The sequence below is a fragment of the Saimiri boliviensis genome, chromosome 9, assembly GCF_048565385.1.
Source record: "Saimiri boliviensis isolate mSaiBol1 chromosome 9, mSaiBol1.pri, whole genome shotgun sequence".
Classification (NCBI taxonomy): domain Eukaryota; kingdom Metazoa; phylum Chordata; class Mammalia; order Primates; family Cebidae; genus Saimiri; species Saimiri boliviensis.
Window position 1 is genome coordinate 60,520,520 of NC_133457.1, and position 6,488 is coordinate 60,527,007.

Below are 6,488 nucleotides of genomic sequence, written 5' to 3' on the forward strand. Positions count from 1 at the left end.
GTGAGGCAAGTTGGGGAAACTCTCTCGGGGTTTCATTTTCCAGTTTGCCTTAGATAATTCTGTAAAAGTTGTGATGCTTACTTGAAATTTATCTGAGGGACCTCTAGGGACTCCAAGATTTATCTGGAAACTCTTTTCTACAGGATGTTTATGATTTTCTTCTTTCTCAACACAAATAACACCAAAATATTTTTTGTTCTTCTCAAGCAAGTTCTGTGGTGCTTTTCTTTACAGATAGATTCTGATCAGGTGAGAAAACATTTTAACAGAGTGAAACATGAAACAGTGTGCGAATTTTAAATAATTTAATTAATGTGCTTTGCAAAACAAGCTATGGGTTAGAAATATACTGTTTCTAATTGCCTTCCAATTATTGCATTCTTATTTATAACTCTGGCACTTTTTACTGAGACAGAACATGAACTAGATATGAAAAATGGAAGTAAGCAATATTCTATATAGTGTTATGAAAATATTTTATTCCTGGCCTTTTTTTTTTTTTTTTTGAGATAGAGTCTCACTCTATTGCTCAGACTAAAGTGAAAGATTGGCTCACCACAACCTCTGCCTCCTGGGTTCAAGTGATTCTCCTGCCTCAGCCTCCCAAGTAGCTGGGACTACAGGAAGGTGACATCATGCCCAGCTAATTTTTGTATTTTTAGTAGAGATGGGGTTTCACTATGTTGGTCAGGCTGGTCCTAAAAAACTGACCTCCAGTGATCCTTCAACTCTGGCCTCCCAAAGTGCTGGGATTACAGGCAGAAGCCACTGCGCCCAACCTTTTTCTTGGACTTTTTATATACTCCTGTTATTTGCATTCAGATACGTGCATATTTTGAGTAGGATGCTATGACCCAATAAAGACAACTGGGAACAAAATATCATTAATTTTTAATTCTTAGTTTGTAATTGGTCTCTTTCCTGAAATAAGAACCATCAAAATGGTTTGATCTATTTTAGCCTCGTCACCTGCATAGACTAGAACAAACTTAGCCCTAGAGATATAGATGATTATGACCCTATATTCTCTATGATGTAAGAGTAACTATCCTAACATCTAGTCTGCATCTACGTAGGTTTTGTTGAATAATGAAACACCACAAAACTGGTATCTTAAAACAACTATATTTTCTTCAGCTCACAAGCCTGTGGGTTGGGTGGCTAATTCTCCTGGTCCTATTTGTCTTCATTCTAAGATTCTGAGCTCTTTGAGGAAAAGGGACTCAACTTAGTATATAATAAGCAACCCACCAAGTAAATGAATAAATGAATGGACACATAAAAGAATGGAAAACAACTTTTTCAAAAGTATTTCTGTATACTGAAGTAATATACGTATGTTACCATTCAATTTGCAGAGCCACTGTGTAGTTTAGAATTAACCTTATGCAAAGAAAGTTCTGTCCCTTGCTTCAGCACCTGGGAGGTGTCTCTAGATCCTTGATACATCCTGCCTGGTAAAAGTATCTTTGTTTTCCTGGGGGCCTTTGGACACATTAGATAGTGAATTTATAATGGGAGCTGCTGTACCTCTGGAAGAGTTGTAGAATAAAGGTCATCCAAATGGAAAGCTATTCATGTGTATGTAATGAAGACCCAGTGAAAACTCCAGACACTGTCTCAAGTGAGCTTTGCTCTTCAACAATACCCAAGTATACTGCCACACATCGTTGCTGGGAGGAGTTAATGTTGTCCATGACTTCATGGGGAAAGAACTGGAAGCTCCATGTTTGAAATTTTTCTGACTCTGATCTAGGCAACTTTTCCTTTGGCTGATTTTAGTCTGTATTGGTTTCATATAACGAATCATACTGAGAGTATAACAGCTTTCAATATCTTCTGTGAGCCTTTTAAGCAAATTATTCAATGTGAGAGTGGTCTGGAGGACCCCAGAACTCTGTGGTTGGTGTCAGAAATGACCATGTTTTCTGGACTGTTCCTTACTATTGCAGCTATTAATGTTAAGTCAGCACTAGCTTCCCCTCAAGTATAGGTAAAAATTACCAGACTTTTTTCTAAACTACACTCCTAGCATCTGCTAATAAATGTTCATTAATAATCAGGGTTTATGTCTCAATTAGGCTTTAAAGATCTAGAATGGAAAGACACATGCAGTTCATGCTCTCACAGGTACTACATTTTAGGGAAATTGACAAGAATTAAACAAGAAATGCTATACATTTAATAAAACAGAACAAACAATATGATAGAAATCAGTTTCTAGGGCCTCTGATGGGAGGGCAAATCTAGAAAGGATGGTTAGGAAATATGTCTGAAGATGAGATATTTGTCTTGCAATTCAAAGATAGCTTGGAACTACCATGCCAATATGCAGGGCAAGAAATTTCAGGAGGAAAATGTGGTTGGAAGAAGGCCAGTATGGCTGTTTCCTAGTGAGAGGGAGCAGAGATCAGGGGACCAGTAAGAAATAGAAGAAGAAGCCTAATCTTACAGGGTAGTGTTCCTCAAAGTGTGACTCCTGGGCTAGAATCATCAGCATCACTTGGTAGCTTACCATAAATACAAATTCTCAAGCTGTCCTTGACTTACTGAGTCATAAATTCTGGCAGTGTTGTCCAGCAATATGCTTTTTTACAAGCCCTTGAAATAATTCTCATGCATGATGGCTCAAATGTGAGGTCTGTGATGTGAGGTCCGTGGTCGTAGGTTTTTGAAGACCTTGTAAAAATGTCATTTTATGTAAAATATAATAAAAACTGGTTGAACCATTAAATAATTTTTAAGCAAAAAAATAAGACCCAATTTATGTCTTTACATGTTGGCTTTGGTGTGTATAATTGCAGATATGAACAAAAGTGAAGAGATCAATGCTGGTTCTGCTGTCATCATCCAGGTGAGGGATGATAACTGATAAATGAGCTCACGGAGAACAGTGGAGGGAGATGAGATACACTTGTAGGGTTAAAGAAAATTAATTTGTCTTTCTATGAGAAGATTATGAGAGCTCCTGCAATCCTAAAGTGCATCGTGAGTTTATTAAAATGTATTATGAAAGTGTTCTTAATTTTTATTTGATAATGGAATTTTTTTATTCCATTACAAAGTTATAAAATATTCTCTCAATATGTGAGTCTCCATGGAAAAGAAACTCAACTTGGAAAATACTGCATTACAGGCAGGAGAGAAAAGATTAAATGCTATCTAATTAATTAAGTAATGACTATATAATTTACTTTTAAAAGGCAGTTTTCTAGAATATTCAGCAACTAGAACCAAGCTAACCAAGTGGTTTTTTAAAAATAAAAATCCAATTTCAATAAATAGGTAAGATTAATTTACTTAAAAACCTCATAATTGCAGTCATTCTTTGCCCAAGTGGTCATTTTAATACATGTCAGAGCATTATAATCAGATTAGAAAAAATATATTTACTTAGCCATTTTAATAATTTATTTAGCAAGTAACCTCAAAAAAAGTAGAAAAAGTATTTGGTCTAGACACTTTCCCAAGTATATACTTTTTAGTTTAGCTAAATATGGCTTTGAAATCATTTATTCTGTGGCTGTTTAGTACTTACTACATTTCTCAGTGCTGTACAGGGTAACTTAATCTTTTAGTTTTAGGATAACTGTGACTAATACTCAGAATTTTTCTTTTTATGCTAAAACATCCAAAAAATGCATTCAATCTTTTCATCTCTTCATTGTGGACAGAAAATGTTTATAATTTATAATTTTGCTTATTTTTAATTTAATGCCTATTACCTTATTTCCCAAAATGATTCACAGGAGAGTATGAAAATAAAATTTAGACTAAGGTTCTAGTTTTAAGGAAACACATCATTGCCTGTGCTAGACCTCACAGCCCAGATTTACAAGATGAAGTCATGGGTTAAATGTTTTCTTAGGTCTCTTCCAACTCTAATGTGTCAATATTTTAGAAACATCCATATTCCCCCAAAGTCCAGTGATCCCTTGCAAATGGGACCAAGAAAAATGTAACACAGCAAATAAACTGCTTTGCAAACCCTCCATAGACTATTTTAATCTTCTCTATTTTCATTTACTTGTTCCAAGGTTAGATAATAAAATGTTCTCTTAAAAGTTACATACATCTGCACAATCAAAATGCTCATATTGTCCTGAAACTGCCAGCATGTCCTACTTTGCCAGTCTGAGCCTATGTAAGTCCCAGGTTCAGTGTGTCCAATCAACTGACAACAGGTTTATTAGATACCCAAGAAGTCTGGAGTGCACTAGGCATTTTAGAGATTAACATGTTCTTTCTGATTCTCCAGAATTGCTGTGATATTTGTGTCTTTTAAAAGGAGCAATATTCATATAATTTCATAGCTCTTGAAAGAAGTTGACCAACTTTGAATAGAGTACCAAATAACTACCTTGGAGGATTTGTTCTTCATTATTTAAGAAGACAGTATATTGTAGCTGTCCCAGAATTCAGGAAGACTTTCAGATACTCTATATCTTCTATGAAATAGGTGAAGTATGCACTTGACCCTATTTTTGGAGAAATTGAATTATGTAACATTTATAAGTGTGAGAAACAATGCATAGAATGTTTTGAAGGCTTATCGTTATCTAATTTAGATGAGTATATAAATTAATCAGTTCATCAACCAAACAACCAGGACCCAAGTGCTATATTATTTTAATTTCAATCGGTTGGAATATGACTGAAAGTTTGACTTTTATATTAGGAAACAAGTCTTAGAGACACTGGGTCCATAAAGCAGGGATATTTGAGACCTTCCTGTGGAGTGAAGAATCGATCACGTTCTGGTCAGCAGTAAGGGACTTAACTTGTATAAGAAGATTCCTAGATCATATCTACACCTGCCTACAATATTTCATATGAGCTATGCAATCTTCTCTCTGAGTAAGATTTGACTCCTTATCCTACCTCTCCCTAAGAGGAAAAAAAAATCTGTAGAAATGCCAGAGTATTCTACCTGCAAGGTTATTTAAGAATAACAACAAAATACGTGAATGGCTATTATAATTATTTTCAGATATTGAAATTGTAGCCTGAGATTTTAAGTAATAAGTTCACGTTTAGTAACAAACCTAGAATTTAACCCTTTATATTTATGTTCCCATTTCTATGTCTTTCCCCTATTATATACTACTTTTCTATTTAAATGTACTGAATTTCAATTTCTTCGTATAGAAAAAGAGTGGGCGAAATAGCACATGTCATATAATATCATTGTTAAGATTAAATTCAATAGCAAACAGGAAGTGTGTTGAGAATACTAAATTGCTACACAAATGTAAGTGTTGCTCTCTGTGGTTGCTGATATATCCTTAAATCACGAGTGTCCATTGTTGTCTATAATAAAGAAGACTCATTTTGAAACTGGCGATTTCTAATATATCACTTACATTTTCTATCATGCCCCAGTATATCTGTTCTGGAGATAGGAAAATAATTTACCAGGCATTTTTCTACTGAAAGTAGCCTTTGGCTATATTTGAGGATATCATAGTTTTGAGTTTCAAAACTCCATAAGGCACATTTAAGTTAAGGCACCATCATTTCCTGTGCCTTAATGTTATCATTCCTTATTGTGAATAATTAAATACATACTTTCATCTCTTAAATGAAAGCTTGAAAACTTTATTAGAAGGGTGTTTACAAGGGAAACCTATGTTGTCTGTTTTGTTTCTACTTTGAGATCGGTAGATATAAAAGCCTTAAAAGTATGTATGGAATATAAGATTCCTTAATTCAGTTATGTTTCTGGGAATGTTTTTAAGAGGTGAGGACATTCAGCTAGGATTTTGTGACCTGGAAATGCCCTGAAGCTTCATCTGTTGTGGAATACCTACTGATCACCAAAGATATAATGATGGCTGGTATTTTGAATTTCTAATCCTGTAGAGCTGCCTGAAGTTTCTGATGAATGCCTTAGCAGAGCAACACTCCATATACCTCAAAATTGGCTGGGATGTATCTCCTTTAAAATGACACTGCATGTAATTTAGAAGTGTGAGATTCCAAAGGTTCATGTTATCATGCAAGTTCACTATAGAAAAAAAGATTTGTCCAATCAGGATTCCTTTGGCAGAATGCTTGAGGCATCATTACTTTGTATGAAGACATTAAAAAAAAAACTCTATGTACTACTTCAATAATGAAGTTTTTCTGATTTTTACACTTTTATTTCGTATTTTCTCCATTCAGCAGATTTTTTTTTTCTTTTTGTGAGTTTTCTTTTGAAAATGCTGAGCTATTATTAAGGTACAGTAAACAGAACTCTCCTATAAAGAAAGCCTGTTTCAAGCAGGTCCTTAGGACTTCAGATGGGACAATGGAACAAAATCCATTAATTATCATTTTCCAGACTGAATAGGATGAATTTTGACAAAGCATACTTGTGGAAAAGCTATCAGCACCATATGCTTCTCTTCCTGTTTAGGGTGTTTGACCCCAGGGAACCGCATAGACACTGAAGGTGTTTTTTTCTCCTTTGTTTATATTTAGACAGTAATTTAAAAATAGATTAG